General features: G+C 37.9%; 1 protein-coding gene, 1 long non-coding RNA gene and 1 pseudogene across 8 annotated transcripts in view; 2 read left to right on the forward strand and 1 right to left on the reverse strand.

Annotated features, from left to right (window-relative positions):
• The window catches only part of TBC1D5 (TBC1 domain family member 5), a 498,574-nt gene that overhangs the window by 71,821 nt on the left and 405,762 nt on the right, over positions 1 to 20,991 (forward strand). The window lies entirely within an intron of this gene.
• LOC116666425 lies at positions 9,538 to 18,375 on the reverse strand. Its single transcript, XR_004323269.1, has 3 exons — positions 18,366 to 18,375; positions 10,347 to 10,356; positions 9,538 to 9,952 (listed from the first exon to the last, which is right to left on the reverse strand). It is a non-coding gene; the product is annotated as an uncharacterized LOC116666425 (long non-coding RNA).
• Positions 14,593 to 16,196, forward strand: LOC116666422 (annotated as a pseudogene).

Below are 20,991 nucleotides of genomic sequence, written 5' to 3' on the forward strand. Positions count from 1 at the left end.
TAAGGCTGACTTGGGTGACTTAGGTAATTGTCATGGAACCATGGAGCCATTAGGTTCCAGATGGAACTGTAATCTGGCTTCTGACTGAGCCAAGTGTCCTTGTAGAGTCTCTAAGCATCTGTTTTGGAAATATATGTGACATTATTCAAAATTTGTACAAATTAAGCCACCCTTGGGTTATAATTCAATTTTTCTTTATTGAGAAATGTATTGTAAACAGTTTTATGCAATCAAGTAAAACTAGCCTGTACCCATTATTTATTTGCCTGTTAGCTGGTCATTTATATTTTTGTGGTTGAATTCTTAATTGATTTAAGAAAGCTTACATTATACTTCTAAAATTGTAATTTGTTTATAAAACGTGAAGAGTCGTTTCCTCGTTTCAAACAGCTTTCACATAGGTACTTATTTTTGAGAGACTAATTAAAAATACTTAAAATTATGGTGATTTCACCTTTGAATGGCAGGAACCCCGAATAATCTGTCTCATTCCAAATGAAGTTTATTTTCTACCATAATGGAAATTCCAGCAGTAGGGGAGGCTCCAGGGTTGGGTCTCCAGTGTGTGGACAAGTCACCAGCTCGATTTATCTGTTTCTCTCCCTTTGTCTTCAGCTTTCCTTCGTGATCCCAGGGCGGCTGCCACTCAGCAGCTAGAGGAACAAACATCCTTTAGTTCCAGCAGAGAGAGAAAGCAGAGGCATTTCCCTGCATCACAGACTAAAAGTTCTTTCCTTTAGTTTGATTGGCCCCGTGTAGACCCTATGTCCATATGGGTTTTAATTTATTCTCCTATTTACAGAAACACAGAAATTAAAATTTTATTATGGAAAGAAATACTAGTTAAGTATTTACAGTTCTTTTAGCTTTTCTTGTTAAGTAGAGACTGGAAAAATAACTTTGTATATTGGGGGTAATAAATGTTACCTGGTCCGGGTGAAGTGTAAGGAGATTGCATTATTAAAGAAATGTTAGTGACATTTCCTCAGGGAATGTCATATATTATCCCTACTATTTGTCTCTTCCCCCAGAAGAAGTCAGTGCGGTTCTTTGGAGCCATGGTCCTCAGCAGTTGCCCTGCTATGTGTCCTAAGTTTCACTTTTAAAAATTGTGCAATTTACTTACGTTGAATTGTTAAGTTTGAACAATTGAGGATCAGCATTAAAAATGAAGAGTTATAAATTCATGGCAGAAAGATCTTTCCCTGGATTTAAGTTAGGAAATACTGAAAATAGTGGTACGTAATAAAACAGCTCCTAAGGCGATATTGGAGCAGATGTGGATTTTAGATTTGGATTGTCTGTCCTGAGATGGTAGTATTTGTACACAGATTTCCTTAAGGGTGAAAGCTGTGTTTTTCTGCCAGTTCTTTCACTGTTTTTACTTTTCTTTTGCTCCTTCCTGTGTCAAAAATGCATTATTGCAAATGTCATTAATTTTGCTATTTTGTGATAAATCTGATCAGTTTTAACTAAACAATTTGATAAACATAACAATAAATGAGGAACCTACTTACCTCTTTAAGGGTTTGAAAACAATCAGGGCATTCTAGATATCTTCTTTGCCTTCATCACTACATCTGATAAGTCTTCCCCTGATGCTTATCTCTGAAATCAGTTCTCTGTATCCTGATTTGGACCCTGTTTATCTGTTATTTGGACTCCCCAAGCTAGAATTGTTCTTCACTTTGCTTTTTTTTTTTTTTTAACTTAATAGGATATCATAGCAGCTTTCCATTTGAACACATAGCTCCTCTCATCTTAATTTTAGAGCTTCATAGTATTCCAAGGTAGGGCTGTGTAGTGTGTAATGTCAGCATTGTCTTTCTTGATGCCAAATCTTACTGTGTTGCTGTTCTTGTTAAAAGTTCCCCTCCCTTCTCCTACAGTGGTGATTCTTAGGGCAGGGAACATTTGCATCCCAAGGGTGGGTAAATCTGAATCAGGTGTAGCTGTTTTAAAAACATTTCTGTCCCTGAAATTTTGATACTCCTTGGTTGAGGATTTCTCTTGTCCTAAGACTGTAACTGTTTCTGATATCAGACATGACAAAGGTTATAAATTCCTTAATGGTTTGAACTTCTTGCTTCCTGCAGTCTAGTAATTCCGAACAGCTTGCCTTTTCCTTGGCTGGAAGTCTTCTGTTTTCTCTTTCACTTCTTGGCATTGATAGGTGTGTTCCACTCTGTTTTAATGTCCTTCACCCCTTGTCCTGTTCACCCTGAAGCTGTATCCCATCCTGTGATGATTTCCCTCTTCTCGATTATCACACTGCTGTCGAGCTGTTTTACTAAGAGCACTTGTGATTTCTGCTAAACTTAACTTCCCTCCACTAGGCTTTGAGCTACTTGAGGACAGAGTGAACTTCATACTTTTGCGTGTAGACAGTGTATGCACTAGTACACATAATACGACATGAAATGTCTGAACTTTAGTAGTGTAACCGTAGAAATCTACGTAAGTATTTCTATGTTTTTGTATAAAATAGCTGAACTTCCAATACTAAAAGTTGCTGAATATTGTTTTTGTTGTTGGAAATGACTTGGAATTGCAGAAAGGCTTTACCCAAGCACCTGGTAATAAGATAGGCTTTGAGAGTTAAACTTTAAAACTCTACCCAGGGAGGAGCAGAGCCTAGATGCAAAGTTTCTGAAGAGGCAGAATGACTGATGGGCTTGCAAGCCTCAGCCACTGTCTGATTGACTGTTGATGCAGCTCAGGAAAGAACGGGTCCGCTCCGGGTGGGGAGTGGCGTGGTCAGCCATCACCATAGGAGGAAAGGCCCAGGGGTGGAGGTTGGTAGTACTCATCCCAGCGTTCGCTGGAAGGTTTTTAATGTTCTCATTTCTGCCTCTCTAGAAAGAGACCTATGTAGGGGTATGAATACTTCATATTTTCTTTGCAGGGGGGATAGCAGTGAAGTGACAGACTTGAGCAGATGGGGTTGAAATTCTGGCCTCGCGACTTGCTGTTTGTGTATCCTTGGGCAAATTTCTCAACCTCTTTGTGCCACAAACTATTCATCTGTAAAACAAGGATAGTAGTGGTACCCACTTCATAGGACGGTGGTGCAGTGTAGAAGTTCTTAGAGCTGGTCCGGTGATAAGTACTGTGTGTTAGGAGCTGTTACGCCTTTAGTACTTGGATCTCCCATCTCTCCTTATTCTAAAAAATGTGTACTTGTTTCGGTGACTTGACTTCTTGAGTAGTTTACCTGCAAGGAGAGAGTGTACTTCTTATGCCATTACAAGTGTTCCAGCCCCGTAACACAAATGTCCTCAGTTCTTTGGCACTTACTTAGTTCTCATTATGTGAGAAATGAGACAAGAGTTAGGTCAGTTTTTGGACCTTGGTTAACATGTGTTTACCCCAAGTCAGGAACCATTCTTGAATGTTCTATCTGAATCCACTTTCTAGCTGGCAGGGCTGAAGGCCAGGTCTCTGGAGGCTTTTAAGTCCTAGAGTAATAACCGCTTTCCCATGACACCTCTTGAGAGCCAGCCATTGTGTCCCCCGACAAGCCCACACCTCACCTAGCAGCACTGTGGGTCCAGGTGCGTGAACTGCCCCCCCATGGGACATGACTCTGTGTAGGTGGGTGTTTTGTGTATGTATCTGTTTGATACTAACTGAAATACCTAGTTCATCTTTCTCTGGTGAAAAACTATGTGAGAGCATATAAAATATATTCAGCACACAAAATGCGCTTTTTGTATTTTTAAGAATTATTTGACATGTATAGAATGAACTCCTTGAGAGTGGGGTCTGGGTTTGGGTCTTTTTTTCTGTTTTTCTTTGGATTCTGTTTGAAAGGGGTGTCTGAAATTAGCTCAGGTTAAAAAGCTGTGTGTGCGACAGGAAGGGGAGGAGAGCTCTCATGGAAACCTAAGGTTGGGGCTTGCTTTTAAGACTATAGGAAGTGGTTGTGATTTTAAGGCAATGTAACAAAACAAACCGTTAGCTTCACTGCATGCCGCCTTCCTGTCTGGCTACCAGCAGCAGTTTCTCTTTACGTACCGCTCTAGCTCCTATTGCTGCGTTCTCTGCCGCCGCAGCCCAGGCAGAAGGCAGGTCTTTTCAGAGGTTTCTAGTTCAGACTGCTTGAGAGGCACGGAGAATTTGAAGCAGCCCATCCTTTGAAGCCAGGCGGCGAAGGTGCTAGTTTACTGATGAACGTGAGCCTGGCGCTCACCCAAGATCTGGTCTGTTGTTACTGGTGTGGAACTGGGCAGCCCTGCCACAGAGGCTAGGCTCAAGGCAGCTTCTTTTAGAGAGTGATTGTGACAGTCATATTCAGAGTGTGCTGGTCTGTAAGGTTAGAGAAAACGGCTGCCTTGACTCGGAACGTTCTTCCAGGGCAGGACTGTTGTGTAAATATAGGAGTACACTATTTTATTGGCTGCATGGTGCCTGTATTCATTTCTGAGGACTGCCATAACAAAGTACCACAAATTGGATGGTTTACGTTACAGAAATTTATTATCTCACATTTCTAGAAGCTAGGAGTCTGAAATCAAGGTGTCCTCAGGGTTGGCTCCTTCTGAGAGCTTTGAGAGTGAGCAGTTCTTAAATCTTGATTATTTGTTTAAATGTCCCTTTCTTTTTAGTAATCAACAGATTTACTGAAGATGATAGTCTGATAGTATTAGTATTGTAGTAATGTAGTTATGTAGTAATATACAGTATTAGGATGCCAGGAGGTAAAATATAATTAATAAAATTGGAAATGTTTATAGAATTTGTGTTGGTGGGTTTCATTTAAAAAATTGATCCTTTTGCTCAGTGTATACATTTTCAATAGAATTATTTTTAATAGGAAGGTGCCTACTACATGATGGCTTGGCAACTAAGAGTTTTATGTCCAAACAAACGAATTTAAGTTAATTATTTTTCAAAATCTCTTTTTGATCTTTTGTAGTACAATGATTCTAAAGAGATGGTTACAGTATATGCATGACTCAGACCTTGTGCTGTACACCAGAAATTGACACATTGTAATTGAATGTACTTCAATTAAAAAAAAAGAGATGGTTACAGATGTAAAGTAAAATTACATCTGATTAAATTGTCAAGCTGATTTAAGTTAGAATTATTCTAATCATTCTGCTAAAATAAATATGCTTTCCTCACTTTAATATTAAATTTAAAATGTAGTTGTAAACTATAGGAATTATAATAATGTTTTTAGATTTTCCCTTAGACTTTGAGTGTTTTAATTTTGTATTCTGCTGTTGAAAATGTCAATACTACTTTAAATTTTATTTAACATGATTCCTCAGATTTAAGTATTCTGACCTGACTGAGAAATCTACCTCCTCCCACTAAAATGAATGTATATTTTATGAATTGAGTCTTGCCATTAGAAAAACCCCTCAACTTCTTATTCACTTAATTTATTTTATCATTCTCCTAATGTGTATGTTCATGGAAGAAGTTAAACTCAGTTGCTAGGCTTCTTCCCTCCCTTCTTTCTTCCTTCCTTTTATTTTTTTATTTGAAATATTTTATACTTTTGGAAGAATTACAAAAATAGTACTTTTCACCCATCTTCTAATAACGCCTTTAAAACCCCATAGTATAATTTCCAAAACTAAGAAATTAACTTTGGTGTAGTACTATTAACTGAATTACTGATTTTATTCAGGTTTCATCAGTTTCACTCCTAATCCCTTTTTCTGTTTCAGGATCCAGCCTCAGAACCCATGTTGCACTTATTATCCTATCTCTTTAGCCTCCCCCAGGGTGTGGTATTTCTTCAGTCTTTCTTTGTCTTCGTGACCTTGAGACTGGGAAAGGGTACCAGTCAGCTGTGCTGTAGAATCTCTCTCAGTTTGGGCTTGTCTGGTGCTTTCTTACCATGGGATTGATGTTAAACATTCTTGGGAAGGACACTACAGAGGTGATATCCTCGGTGTATCGTGTCAGTAGTATGTGATGTCTTATTACTGGTAAGGTGGCAGCTTTATGATTTATTTATCTTAGGTGAGATTCACATAACATGCAATTAACCATTTTAAAGTGGACAGTTCAGTGGCATTTGGTTGTTGTGCAACCCAACACCTCTATCTAGTTCCGAACCATTTTCATCACCCCAAGAAGAAACCTGTGCCCATTAATCAGTAGCTCCCAATTTCCCCCTTCCTTCAGCCCGCCACACCCCAGTCTGTTTCTGTGGTATACTAATTCTGGGTATTTTAGATGAATGGAATCATACAATAAGTGTTCTTTTGTTTCTGGCTTCTTTCACTTAGTGTAATGTTTTCAAGGCTCATCCATATTTTAGCATTTATCAAGTGCTTCATTTCTTTTTGTGGCTGAATAACATTTCATTGTTTGTATATACCACAATTTGTTACCCATTCATTTGTTGATAGACGTTTGGGCTGTCTCCTTTTGGCTATTGTGATGAGTGCTGCCTTGAATTAACATGCATGCACATGTATTTGTTGAACTGTTGGATTGTATGATAATTCTAACAAACTTTTCTGGTTCAGGTATTCTTTAATTTTTCTGGTTTTCATTTGATTGATCTTAACTTTCTTGTAGAATAGTAGGATACCACAAAATTGAGAGCAAAAATATTCTTTGTAGATTTTACATGTCAGAGTGAGTTATGTTTTCAAACCTGGAAGTATTTGTCATTCTGACTGAGCTGTTTTTTTCTGGATTTGATTGTTGACGACTTTACCTGTTTTTCCCATTTATAATGATAACAAGATAGTGCTTGAGTCCATGAGTTTGTTGTATTTTACTTGTTATCAGTTGGTGGTGTATTGCTTTGTCCTTATTTTGGAGTTTATCTTCCAACATACCAGAAATGTACTACTGTAAGGCAACCCCAAAGAACAGTGTGAGGAAACTTTTAAATATTTTTTTTGTTTCAGATTTCAGATTTTTTATATAGTTTTGAACCTTCCTTTGTAATGATTTATTTTTACAAGATAGATAAATAATGTAGTCTTGATTTTTAAAATTGCTTTATACTTTTCCATTTAGCAGATAAAGAAGGAATGATAATTCTGCTAGAAATTTGGTAAGATGGTAAATGAGAAAAAAAAACTCCTCGACCTAAGAATAGATCAGATCTATAAAGGCTGTTCTTTAGTCTAGTTTTCCTTAATCTTGAGTGACTGAGGAACTAATGTGTGGTTCCTGAATGGATTTCCACCATAGGACTATGAGTTGGCCCTTCAGTGACTTAAAATAAAGTCTTTGGTCTTTAGGTCATCTTGTTCCAAAACGACCAGCTTCTTTTTGCCGAAACTCTGTTGGCCCAGGAAATCTCCCTTTCCCCACGTGGTGGGAAGCTCCGGCAGACCTGAGGCTTTTCAGGTAGAGTCAAAGGAGTCTTGAAACTTCTAGTTTTGGGTGAGAGTTTCAACTTTTGCATTTTCAGCCATCTTAGGCTTAAAGTTCTAGAGTAAGACTCATGGTCTACTGTTGATCTCACGGTAGACATCTGGTGTTGACACAGGTCTTGTAGCCAAATGGTCTTCATTGTAGTGGGAAGAAAAATTTGGAATTTTTATGGAGTAGAGTGAATTAACGGATGAAGAATTTGTGAACAACTTGAAGCTACAGAAAGTTTGTTTCTGTTAGCAATTCTTAGAAGTCGGACAGTACTGTGAGGGCCTAGACTTACAGTTCGGGTGATGTAACTTATGGTAGAGAGATACTTCTGATGAGGTAGCATGTATCCCCTACACCAGTGTCACTCCTAGTGTGTGGAATAGGGGAGCAGACTTAAACTTAATACTCCTGTTCTTTGAAGTTCAGGTTTTTTCTCTCCTCTCCCTCGTGTCTTGGTCGTCTAGTAGTTAATTGTCTAATGATTTGCAGTGCCACTTGGTTGTGAAACTGTCTCGAGTTATTGCAGAGCTTTGGGCAGCTGGGATGATGACATTTAAATGCTGGGCTGCATATTTAGGACTTAGAGTGTCTGTAATCTGGGATACTTGCTGATAACAAAGCCATTGATACTTATAAGCATTCTCATTTTTGGAAACTCATATTTTTTTTTAGAATGGGGAATGTGTTACTTTTTTGAGTGTTCAATTTTTAAATAAAAATGTTTATGAATTTTAGAGATGTAAAGAGATTTAAATGATATTTAAGAATTCTTTAGGTACACCATGGTGACTATACATAGTTAGTAATACTGTATTGTCTGTTTGAAAGTTGCTATATTTGAGAGTAGAGCCAGGAAGTTCTCAGCACAAGAAAACGAACTGTAACCATGTGTATTAATGACATTAATAGACTTATTGTGATCATTTTGCAGTATATACTAATATCACTATGTATAAAATAAATAAGCTACAAGGATATACTGTACAACACAGGGAATATAGCCAATATTTTACAATAGCTAAAAAGGGAATATAGCCTTTAAACATTGTGAATTACTGTGTTGTACACCTGAAGGTTATTCATATTGTTCATCAACTATACCTCAATAAAAAATAAAAATTAAAAAAAAATACTAATATTGAATCATTGTATGGTACACCTGAAAGTAACATAATGTTATATGTCAATGATATCTCAGAAAAAGAAAAATTTTTTAAATTCTTTTAATTCAGATGAATCTGATAACTTCCTTTTTTTTTTTATTGAAGTATAGTCAGTGACAATGTGTCAGTTTCTGGTGTACAGCATAATGTCCCAGTTTTGCATATATATATTCTTTTACTTTTAGTCATAATAATTAAGAACTTCATCCAATTCTTGAAAAAGGGAAGATAAAAGAATATTTTTATTAACAAGAAAAATTACATGCAGCGATCCCAAGAATAGTAATGGTAAACCTACCCTGTTTTTCACTGGTAGATAGTGACTGAATTGATGATAGTATCAGGAGTATGATAATAAAATGAAATTTCTATATGTGAACACAGTATAAAATCTGAATGTTTGTTTCTTTAGTCAGAAGGTGGGATTGTTTTGTATCATGAAGTTTAAAAGGAATATGGTAGTCAGAGATGCTGTACCTTAAGTAACTGTTATAACACATGCATTCACCACTTTGCACGTTAAGCCATCAGCTAAGACTTCAGAATCACATCAATGGGTACATACATTAAAGATGATCCCACTGAAAAAAAGGGAGTGAAATTCCTTTAGCAGCTTTAAACCGGGGGTAAAGAGGGGAGTACTTTTGTAAATACAGAGCCACTGTGTGTGAGCCCTGCTTTGGAGGCCTGACACTAAATTCAAAAGTGTAACACATTGTTTTCTCTTCTTTAAGGAGATCCATTTGGCTTGTCTGGAGTGTTCTCTCTCCCCGTCTCCCCTCCTCTGTCACTTGTGAATTTTTCCTTATGAGTAGGAAAGAAGTTAAAATCACTTTTAGCCATCTGAAATTATTGCTTTATTATATTACTGTTAAAATTTATTATGCTGATAACTTAAAAATGTCTTATTTAATCATATGCATATCTGTATGCGTGTATCCATCATAATGATCAGAATCCAGCATTTCTGCTGCTTACCCTGCTCCCAGCACCGCTCTCTCTCACTGGACTCAGCAGAGTCTGTAGCTGACTTCTTTGTATACCAGCCTCTGTCACCAACAAGTGTGTTCTCTGCATGGCAGCAAAGTGATACCTCGGTGATGAAGGTCAGGTCAGGCTACTCAAAAATTCCACTTTCTTGTTCATTAATCTCTAAAATCTTACAGCTAGCTTTAAGGCCGTATCACTCGACTCCCCTGCAACCCTCTCTCATCCTTTCCCTGACTGCAGTCACAGCGGCCGGGGTGGGTTCTTCCGGCAGATGAGTGTCCGCCCCTGCAGGGTCGCTGCCCCTGCTCTTCCCTGTGTCTGGAAGGCTCTTCCCTTGGGTAACACAGGACTCTTTTCTTCACTTTCTTCAGGTCTCTTCTCAGATACCACCTGGTCAGAGAAGACCTCTTTGAAGACCACCTTGTATAAAATCATGACCTCGTTCCTTTCTCCACACCCACCCTCTCGCGTTCCCTGTACCCTGCTTTACTTTCTTCTGAAGCCAGTATTATCTGAGGTAGTGTGTATTTATTTTTGTGTTTTGTTTTGTTTATGATCACCCTCTTAAGAATGTCACTTTCATGAGGGCAGGAGCTCTGTTTGATTTTCTCAGGAATATCTAGCTCGTGGAACTATGCTTTGCGCACACTGTGTTGTTTATCTCTTGAGTGAATGAATGAATGATTAAATAAGTGGAGGAGCATCCCAGGCAGATGTGAAAAGCAGTGGTTGTTTAAGGAACTGAAAGTACCTCGCTGTGCATTTGAGGTGGGTGAGGAAGTGATAGCTCTTTCTTCCTCTTTGTTCTCGGGCTGTTACGTGTAGTATTGTCAGCTAGGCTACAGACGGTAGACTTAGACTTTGTCCTGGGGTATCATGGATGCGTTGACAGTGCGATTCACACTGATAGACTACCCATGTGATCAGACTAGCAGTTTAGAAAGTCTGATTGCTAAACATGAATGAATTAGTGAGGAGCAAGACCATAGGCTTGGTGACCATTTAGTGGACAGTAGTCCTGGGGCATCACAGTGGTTCCTGAACTAGACTAGTCATATCAAGATGAAAAAAGTGGACAAATTCAAGAGATATACCATATTTAGGAAGCAGGCCTAGTAACTGATTAGATGTGGAGCAAGAATGAGGCAGAAGAATCTGCCATGTCTGGCTAGGTGTGTGGGATGCTATTCAGAGATAAGGCGCAGGTTTGGAGGTACATGGTTATGGATATTTGAGTCCAGAAGGTGTTTGGAGTGTTGCATTAGTTTACTAGGGCCACAGTCTGAAAGTACCAAAAACTGGGTAGCTTAAAACAGAAATTTATTATCTCAGTTCTAGAGGCTAGAAGTCCACAGTCTAGGTGTTGACAGGGCCGTGTTCTCTCTGACTCTCTGGGAGAGACTCCTCCCTTACCTATTCTAGCTTCCGGTGTTTGCTGGCAATCCTGGACCTTCCTTGGCTTGCAGATGGCCATCTCTCCACTGGGTGTCTTCACGTAGCCTTCCTTCTGTGGATGTGTCTCCATCCATGTCCAGATTTCCCCGTTTGATAAAGATACAAGTCATATTGGATTAGGGTCAACCCTAATGTCCTCATTTTAGCCTGATTACCTCTGTAACATGCTATGTCCAAATAAAGTCACATTCTGTGCTACCAGGGGTCAGGACTTCAACATATCTTTCATTGCTGAATGGTAGAATATTACCAAAAATGAACAGGATGTGATGAATTGAATTAACATAGGGTAGGAGGATAGGAGGAGAAAGAGGTAACTTCACTGAGGGTTTGCTGGCCCGTGGGAAGGGTAGGGGAAGGAAGGACAGTCCAGGCAAGAGGGGGAGGGAAGTGAGTTATGTTGTGAGCCTGCTGAGTCGGGAATTGAGGTGATAGCCACGTGGCTCCGTGATCTAGTCAGAATTCAGGGAAGAGATGTGCATCTAGGTAAGGGCTTTGCCAAGAGAATGTCTGGGTTTTTCTAGGCAGAGAGGAGAGAGCGAGGAGAGCCAGGGCTGAGAAGGAAGCTAAAGAGAGCTTTGCTTTGCTGAAATGGATGCCTTCATCCATTATAGAAACAAAATCTCTTGAGAGGATCTAACCCTTTACTCTAAATGTCAGTTCTAGTAACGTCTAGATAGTGGATTTAGTAGCTGGAGTGGTCGCTGCTTGAACAGAAGTAGAGTTACCAGTTCCTGACAGCTGCGAGTCAGCCTCTGGGCATCTTGCTAAATTTTCAAATATAATTATACAGTAGACTTCCTTGAACAAATTCTGTGTTCCCAGCTATAATTATAACTGCTTTTCTTGCCTATAGCCTGTTCTTTGTCTTACTACTCTCCTCCTCATCTCCCCCTGCTGGTTAGAAATATCCTCTGGTCATTTGGGATCTGAGAAAATAGGAAGGATTTACAGCAGTTTTCTTTCCTAATCATAGACTGACCAGTGCACACCAACCTCCTCCTTTCCACTCAAGTCTAAAATACATGTCCACTAATGAGAAGCCATGTTTTAGAGCACAAACTAGCAATATTCTATATTAAATAAATATTTATTTTCAAATAGAAATTTGGAGATAGAAATTAGGTACGTTGTACACTCTTCTCTGCAGCTGCCAGAAGGTGACCACCGTGGCTTGTCCACTGCTCCAAGTAACAGTTAAGACTCTTAAATAAAATCTCCTTCATGACCATGTGTTAGACCAAGAGTTGTTGTGCTTGTTATTTAATAAATTAAGGTCTGTAACCAAAGGTGAAGTCATCATAAATCCTACAGCCATAATCCTGTAAGAGTTTCTAGGACTCATCATGACAGTAATTTGTAAAATCAGAAATATGAGTGGCATTTCCTGTTTTCTCATCTATTTTTATCACCCAAATATCCAGTGTGAAAATAAATCACTTTAAAATGTGATTTGTTGTCCTTTACAAATATATTGTAGTTTGGGGGTGATAAACTTCAAGGACGTATTTCCATGTCATTTAGATTATAATCTAAGTCATTTTAATGTCTTTCTTAAGAAATAACTAAAATGTATAGGTTTTTGAATGTGCGGAAGAAGAGATATGCTTGAACTTTCAGCCTGCGGTGGAAGTAGTCCAAAAGGAATTACGGACCTGTGTCAATTCTATATTATATGTGTGTTGTTTGTCCCTAATTCTTTACTAAAAAATACTTGAGTATTTGCTATGTGTTAGTCACTGTGCTTGTTGCTAGTTTACTGAGGTTTTAGTTTGAAAAACTAAATTAAAATGATACCCTTATAATGGTAGAGGTATACTTGAGAATAAACAGTAGTGTATTGTTGTCTATTAAAGTAATTCTGAGTATTCTGGGCAGCTTTAAATATTAAAAAATAGGACGTCTCTTATACAATAATTGGTTGACATTTTTTGACCTCTATGTAAAGCTGCAGTATTTAATGAACAAACAAGGAGAAGAAAGTTTTGATAAATAAGGCATTCTCTGGAAACATTTAGAAATAAGCTTGAAATCTTTTAGCATGAGATTTGCAGGTATTTTTGTGTGTGTGTGAAAGAGTATGTGAATAAGGTTATGTGTCATGTCTGTATCCTGTCATAGGAAAAATAGTGTCTTGAAAAGCAGAGCTTTGGAATTCACCGTTCTGAGAGATCTCTGATCCGTACCAGTGTGACTGCTCATGCGGTGAGGTTTCAGGTTGAGGAATGAGATTAGATTTGCAGGGGCAGAATATTTGCTGTCCTTGTTGTTTTGGTTTCCGAGGAACGCTTACCCCTTAGCCTCAAATGTGCTGTGGTATTAGCTACTTTAAAATAGATTACTCAAGACTCTTTATTTGGAAAACCTTAAATATGCATCGTGATGCATTACTTGCGATAAAAAATGAGGCTACAATTATGTGAAACAAAACACTACAGCTGCTGACAGATGTCATTAACAACTTACTCAGACACAGATCCTTCAGAAGGGAACTGCTAGACATCTGATTCGGTGAGTTGAGGTCATTAGCTCAAGATGGAATACTGTTGTCCAGGACATTGATTGTTTTTGTCTTTTGGCTTCAGCCTTCTGATTATTTATTGGGACCTTGGTGTTTGATGTAGTCTAAAAACTATTCTTCTGAATTACAATGAATAAATGGAGAAGGAATGAGGGAAATAGTAAATCACCATGGTAAACGCCACAGTAATAGTTGTAGGCAGGATCCATTCCTGGATGCCAAAAATAGGGGGAAAGTTTGAGGACAAACAGCGTATTTGCAGTCTAAAAGTATCTCTCCAAGACATTTAATAATCACAAAGGGAAAAATAGTGACTTTGCAGGAGATAAAGCTGGCAGTGTTGAACCCATGTTAACTTTGTGGCTTTGATACCTGTACTGTAATTACACATGATGTTAGCATTAGAGGCGCCTCGGTGAGCAGTATATAGGAACTCTACTGTTTTTGCAACTTTAAGCATAACATTATTTTAGAGTAAAATGTTTTAAAAAGCCCATTCTTCTGGAAGTCTGGTCTAGTGCTCTCATGCTTCTGTGAGACTGTGAAAGGTGCTCCTCTATTATAACGAGGTATCTTTGGTTTTAAAAATAATTACTTTGGACAAAGTTCAGGTTAGACATCTATTACAACAAATTTTCTCAGTGCCCTGTTGCTGACTACCATTTGTTGCAGCATTTCCCATAATCATCTTTTAGTAGCAATTGTAGAAATGCCCAAGTTGTCTTAAGTTGTATAGAGATGTTAGTTGATCTCTGCTGTAGTCACTGAACCAACCTATGGAAGAATTTGAAGATTAGCAATAGATGACATCTGAAAGCGACACCAGAGTGAATAAATAGGAGGTATCTGGGATTCTGTTCCATCATGAGTTTACACACATGCACAAAAATGTGGTCGCTTGTTTCCAACGTGTGAAATACAGGTAATACAGGGTTTCCAAAGTTTGTCCTTTTTCATACAAACCACCACACTTTAAATGGGTTTCAGCTAAGAGAAGAAATCTCTGGAAAGTGGGACACAGAATCAACTTTCTGTTCTATTTTGTAAGTAAAGCAGATCACTTGTCAGCCATTTGAGATTAGAGCTGCACAGTAGCCTTTATAAATAAAAATCTGCAGTGCCACTGTCTATATGGAAAAGCATTATTTCTACTTACACAGAGGAGGTTTATGCCTACTGTTGCAAATAACCACTACCAGACTGAACTTATTGAGATCAGTGGCTCTGTTACTTTTCACGAAAAATGTCCATCTAATAAAGCCTGGTGATAAATTCATACTGACTGACTGACTGAATGAACATGGAGACTGTGTAAGGTGGACTTCCACATTAAATGTAAAATTCAGATGTTCATAATAATGCAACTTTAGGGTTGAATATTTAGACTCCAAACCATCAAAAGTGGCAGTTTTCTGGAGAAGTAACTCCTTTCTACAAATCTGTACTTGTAATTAAGTGCATCTCACATTTCATATTTGGCAATGTGACAATACTCTGAGTATTTCCATGCCTAGATTTGTTGCATTGTGTGTCAGCAGCAGGGTGGATTTTAGTGATGGCTGGGCGCACGTAGCCCCTGGAACATTCCTTAGAGAGTTGACAGTTTTTTTTTTTTTCCTAATAATTTGAAATTAAAGGAATAGAGAGAGTGAATGAAGAAGTCTCCTGTTTCTGGCATATAATTCTTAGCAATCTTATAAAAATTATTCTAGCCAGAAAATATTTCCAAAATACATTTATTAGTATTATTTATATTGTAAAGATAATTTAATGGCATAGCCAATTTGTGTCATTAGCCAGCTTAAAACATACTCTTTAGAGGAGTACATATGAATATATTTATTGGAATACACATACTGAAATCAATGGCTTCTGCTTTGTTAAAAAGTTGATGATTTTACATTGTTACAATTATTTGTTTTAATATACCCCCTTAACCCTCTTTGACAGAAAGGTGTACTTTAAAAATGTTGTGTTTTTACTGGTTTAATAAGTGGTTCCTCTTATCCTCATCAAGGCATGTTATGTTTAGCCCAGTCAGTGCGTTTTCAAAGTCATTTATAAAAGCAGATTTGGTTATATTTTCCCAGAGTGCCCCGCAAGCCAAAAGGCACATGGAGCCATGTCTCCTGAGACCCGGGTTGAGGTAAGGTGGCAGGCTCGCAGTGGGCCACTGTGCAGGGATGCGAAGAGGTATGCCTAGAAGCAGATGTTAAAGGCACTTTCTCTTTAGATCATCTTATTTCATACTGCATGATAAGCATCTTGATTCACCATGGCATTAGCAGCAGTAAAATGGGCGATATCATGCAGGACTGTCTTTAAACGTGTACTTCCAGGTCAGAACAGAGCCTTATACTGTGTTTGTTATAAATCCACGTGTTCTTCTCGTCCAGATAACTGTAATTGCAAAGTAGAGCTTGCTTCGACAACTGATGGCAAGACAATAGTATGCTATCACCCTTCTGTGGACATTTCCTTTGAACACACAAAACCTATCCCTCGGCCAGATCCTGTGCACGGTAATGAAGAAACACATGACTGAGCACTAAAAACTAGATTAGAAGAAGAAGGCGAACACTTTGAGCAAGGACCCACAACAGAACAACTTAGCAAAGTGCTCTTTACTACTAAGCACCGTTGGTATCCTTATAGACAGTGTCACAGATGTCGTAGGGAACTGGAGTCTCCAAAAGACAGATGACATTGAGATTTTCAGGACTCAGAGAAATGTAATCCTGCACCTTATTTACCATTTGAGAAAATGCAATTGAGTATATTCATTAATATGTTACATAGGAAAATAATAAGATGTCTTTTCGTATTAAAAAAAGTAGATTTGGTTTGCATACTCTGAACTCTGGAGAAGTAACCATGTGCATGCAGTTGGCTGCGGGCAGAAGGGAAGGCTAATTTTTTTCTGTGTTTAAGTACTACAGGATGTCTGTAGGAAACAAATTGCCTAAAGTCTCATTTATTCTTTTGCACGTTATAGTGTCTAAAGGAACCATTAATAGTAGGTGGAAGAAAGTATTTGTAATTTTAATTTATTTTTTATGAGGAATGTAGGCTTTATATTGAAAATACATAATTTTAATGTTATAAGATACATTCATTCAGTTTAAAACTTGGGGTGGATTGGGAAGTTGATGGGGGTTTGGTTCTAACTCTGCCTCCTACTCTCCCTGGGATTTTAAACAAGTCAGTTTGTCTTTCTGAATCTTTTTTCCTCATCTATAAAATATTGATGTTAAGAATAACTCTACATTATGTGGTTTGTGAGGATTACATCAACTAAACATGGTCATGTATGTATGATAATACTGAAGTGCCAGGGCAGGTTGCCTGACTCCACTTCAGATCTGTGAACAGCGCCTCCTGGAGACCCGTCGAGCACTGTGCTTGGAACACGATGGTCAAGCTCTGTCGGCTCTGATTTTTTGATGAAAATATGCCTGTGAAAGGGTGTTGTGAGTTGTAGTTGTGAAAAAACAAATATAAAAAATATTTAAATGTTAAAACACGGTTAACCGAATTGATGAAGTTTATATCACAAACCCCAAATCTGTACAAACTAACTCATTGAGATCTTACTTAATGATTAATAATATCTGATTTTGAACCAATAAAAAAAAGTAATACTATGTAATACTGTTCGCAAGCATCAGATTTTGGGCCATTTCAAATCATTTCTTTTTATTTTTTTGTGGGGGAAAAAGTCATTAGTCTGCATTTATAATCAGGACTAGCTTCCTGTAAAATTATTTATTTTAACTTTTTATTTATAGATTTTGAAATTTACAATTCTAAATACAGCAATAGTAAGGCACTGCATTTTTGCAGGAAACAAAAAGCACAATTAACATAAAGTCAGAGCCAGCCACAAATAAAATATTCCAGCAAACTGTGTAAGGAAAAAAAAAATGCTCTGGGAAGCAGATGCCAAGAAATGTTGCAAAGGTGGCCTTATTACATTGGAAAGAAAAGAATACAGAAGGGTTAGTAGTAAGGGGAGGAGGAGGAAGAGGAAGGGGGAGGAGGAAGAAGACGAGGAGGGTAGGTAGCAAATAACATTGAACGAGCACTTACTAAGTGCCAGACACTGGTAGTTCTAAGCACTTGATGCAGATCTCTCATTTAATCCTCCCAACTACTTTAAGAGTTAGATCCCCACTTTACAGATGAAGTTGCTGAGGCTCGGAGACTGAAGTAACTTTTCCTAAAACACAATAGCCAGAGTGCAAACTCAGGCTTTTGGGCTCTGAAAGTCATGCTCTCAACTACTATGTGTACTGCATGGCTACCATCTACTCAGAATGTAGTTTGTACATATTTCGTGAATAATTTTTAATGGTATCATGGGATTCTCTTGGCTTGAGGGTATTGATTTGGCCTTTTAAAAAAGTAATTGGTAAATTGTTACAATCCCTGATACCCTCAAAAGTAATAACCCTCTCAAGAATACTTTAGTAATAAGACCTTAACTGTCTTTGCAGATGGGTTTTTTTTAACATTCCCTCCATGTATGAGTAATTTCATTTACATACTTCTAAGTTTTAATAATTGTCAACTTAAGTAAATGGATGAAAGCATAGGAATGGTGAAGTGTGGGTGTGGGATTGTGTCTCCAGTCTTTTAGGCAGGGACTGTTCGTGAATTTTTGTACTTTAGCAGACTGTCCTGTGCCTAGTGGACCTATTTTATTTCTTTAACAGAATCTCACATAGAAGGAGCTTTATATCTAATTGCTACCTCACCATGGTCAAGAAGAAAGAGGGCCAGTTGTGTAACCTTGCTCTCAGCAGAGTGCAGAATTGGCTGAAGCAGGGATGGTGAACGTGCAGCCTCCGTGCACCCCCTTTCCTTTGCTTGTTGCAGACCTCCACTCGTGGTGTACTTTCTGGCTTAACCACAAGGCGGTTTCAGAATGTTCTTAGCTTTAGGGAGCCATTACTGGTCAACCAGAGTTTCCAGGGATGAAAACCTATCTGCTGTTGCTGGAATAGACAGTTTGGGATGAATACTAATAGTTCTGTACCTTTTTCCTGCATGTCTAGGATTTGATGTAGCCTAAGCTTAAGAGAGCTGACTTACTATCTTTTTTTGTTTTTTGGTATATATTTATTTTTATTGAAGTACAGTCAGTTTACAATGTTGTGTCAATTTCTGGTGTATAGCACAGTGCTTCAGTCATATATGAACATACATATATTCATTTTCATATTCTTTTTCACCATAAGTTACTACAAGATATCAAATATAGTTCCCTGTGCTATACAGCACAAACTTGTTTATCTGTTTTATATATAGGAGTTAATATCTGCAAATCTTGAACTCCCAGTTTAACCCTTCCCACCCTCTTCCCCCACTGGTGATCACAAGTTTGTCCTCTGTGTCTGAGAGTCTGTTTCTGTTTTGCAAATTAAGTTTGTTTGTCTTTTTTTTAGATTCCACATATAAGTGATATCGCATGGTATTTTTCTTTCTCTTTCTGGCTCATTTCACTTAGAATGACAATCTCTGGGTCCATCCATGTTGCTACAAATGGCATTATTTTATTCTTTTTTATGGCTGAATAGTATCCCATTATATAAATATGCCACAACTTCTTTATCCAGTCATCTGTCAATGGATATTTAGTGACTTACTATCTTAGATTGGTAAGTGTGCAAGCACTTGAGTAAGTGTACTTAAACACACTTGAATTTAGCACAAGATTGATCCTTCCCCCAAAACTCACCCTTTTTCTGAGATATGCTGTTAGAAAACGTTCTTTAGGTATCATTGCAGTTCTTTTTTGGACAACTCTTCCATAAATTTACACTGAAAAGGTTATGCTTGGTTAAGGAGAGGGAATAGGCTATGTCTTGTGATCTAACTCCAGTTCATTGATAAGACTGATGTATTGGGTTTTCCCAGAGAAACATGACTAATAAGCTCTGTGTGTGTGTGTGTGTGTGTGTGTGTGTGTGTGTGTGTGTGTGTGTGTTTAGAAAGATCGAGAGAGAGAGAGTGAGAGAGATTTTAAGGAACTGACTCACAATGGAGTGGTTATGGAGGCTGACAAGTCCAAAATCTGCAGGTTAGGCCAACAGGCCAGAGCTGATGTTGCAGTTCAAAGGCAGTTCCAAAGGCAGACTAGACTGCTGGCAGAATTCCCTGTTCTTCAGGGGAGATCAGACCTTTTTAAATTAAGGCCTCTAACCAGTTTGGTGAGGCCCACCCCCAGTAAATCCTGTAATCTGTTTTATTCAGTCTATTGATTTAGATGTTAATCTCATCTAAAAAATACCTTCACAGAAACATCTCGAGAAAGGTTTAACCAAATACCTGGATACTGTGGCCTAGCCAGGTTGATACAGAAATTAACCATCACAGTTAAGAAGGCTGACTCGTTCAGTGATTATTGAGTTCCTAATAAGAGCCAGGCTCTGTGCTACATACCAGAGGACCTCAGCAGATTTAAAAAGAGAAAAGTGTAGTTGACAGTTTTTTTTGTTGTTAACTAATCTTGGGAATAGAAATTAGTCATGCTTATACTAAGTACGAAAGAGAAAATATTGCTTAAAAATGTGTTATTGGGGAGATATATTCAATGTCTAATAATTTTATATTTAATTTTAAATTAAATTTAGTGAGAATTACATTGAATTCAAAGAAACATTTATATTCAGTTTTAGAATGAATGTATTCTCTAGTATATTATTCTAGAAATGGTCTTTCAAGCTTAACAGAATGCAAATCTCTTTAGGAGTAACTTGTGTTGAATGGTAAAATGCTGCTTCATCCAGACCCCTAGCTCTGTTTTCTTAAGAGCATTGCTTTTTCCATCTTAAAGGAGAGCCTAAGATTCAGCCTACATAGAACATTTACCTCTTCTATTAAAACATATCTCTGGCCTTCTCTGCCTAAATTAGAGTGAGTCGTTTCTAACATGCACAGGAAAGGGGCTTTTCAGAAACGCATGTCATACCTTTCCCTGTTTTATTTGCTTTTGGATTGTTACCAGAGATGGTGAAAGATTTCATTAGAAAATAGGAAAGTAGGGATATGATATAATACAGAATGAAAGAAAGTATATATTGATACTTGAAATGAAGCCTTAATTGTTATGGGGGGAAAAGGTGCCTGATGAACATTTGCTCCTTCTTGTGGGGTTTAATTCTTTCCTGGAAATTAGTCAACACATGTTAGCTAAAAATGATTTGGATTACAGTTTTCCACTGTTAAGGTAAAAAGCTTGAACTCTGTATTGGGTAAAATTACTCTCTTCAGAAACATGTACTAGTGCATTGTGCGTGTGGGTGCAAGTTCTGAGTAGGGTGATCGTAAGCCCGATTTGGTGAGGCAGTCCTCTGAATGCCTGCTCTCCTGCCTTAATTCTTTTTTAGCACCTTGGATTAGTCTTTTTTTTTTTTTTTTTTTTTTTTTTGTTCCTAGGCAAATTATCGCAAATATATTGCTTTAAAACAACAAGAATTTTTAATTATATAGTTGTATAGGTGAGAAGTC

Source organism: Camelus ferus, chromosome 1 (assembly GCF_009834535.1).
Source record: "Camelus ferus isolate YT-003-E chromosome 1, BCGSAC_Cfer_1.0, whole genome shotgun sequence".
NCBI classification, from domain to species: domain Eukaryota; kingdom Metazoa; phylum Chordata; class Mammalia; order Artiodactyla; family Camelidae; genus Camelus; species Camelus ferus.